Source organism: Frankliniella occidentalis, unplaced genomic scaffold (assembly GCF_000697945.3).
Source record: "Frankliniella occidentalis isolate FOCC.00 unplaced genomic scaffold, Focc_3.1 Scaffold28, whole genome shotgun sequence".
Lineage (NCBI taxonomy): Eukaryota > Metazoa > Arthropoda > Insecta > Thysanoptera > Thripidae > Frankliniella > Frankliniella occidentalis.
In genome coordinates, this window is record NW_026267158.1 from 795,380 (window position 1) to 796,036 (window position 657).

A 657-nucleotide genomic window follows, 5' to 3' on the forward strand; every position below is an offset into this window, starting at 1 on the left:
GGTTTGACCGCTCGCTCTGGTGCTCGGCGTGGTTCGGTTCGGCCCCAGCGGCTGGGTGTGATATCGGACTTTGCGGAAGGGAGAGGGGTTGAGGAGGGGGAGGGGGGAATGAGAGAGGGAGAGGAAAGAGAGAGGCACGAAACAAAACACGTGTTTTTGCTCGGCGGGCTCCCTTATGACCCGGGCCTATAACTCAATGAGGAGGCGCAGGCCGCGGAGGCCGCCGCGCTGGACGCCGGCCAAGCGCCGCGGGGGGCGGGCGGGTGAGGTGCGCGCCGTCGCGGCTCTTTACCATGTCGTTATCGCACCGCGCATAGCACCGCGCCACTCGGACTTTTGGAGAGGGGTGATTTTTAGAATGGCCTCCGCGGGGTGAAAAAAAGAATTGGAATGGTCGTAGTAGGGATCCTCCTGCCTGATGCTTTTCCTCCGGGAGCCGGACAATTGTGCTTTAATCGTGATCCTGGCGCCCCGCCCCGCCTCACGGCGCCACGCGCGGCAACAAGAGGGCGAGAGCAACCATTTACGGCCCCGGCTGGCTCTCCTTCATTAGTGGAGACAGTGCGTGTGCGGCGGGCTTGTCGACGGTGTGGTGCGGCGGCCAGGGTGTTCCCTCGTCACGCCATAGCACGGCGGCGAGCAAGCGGTTTGCCGCCC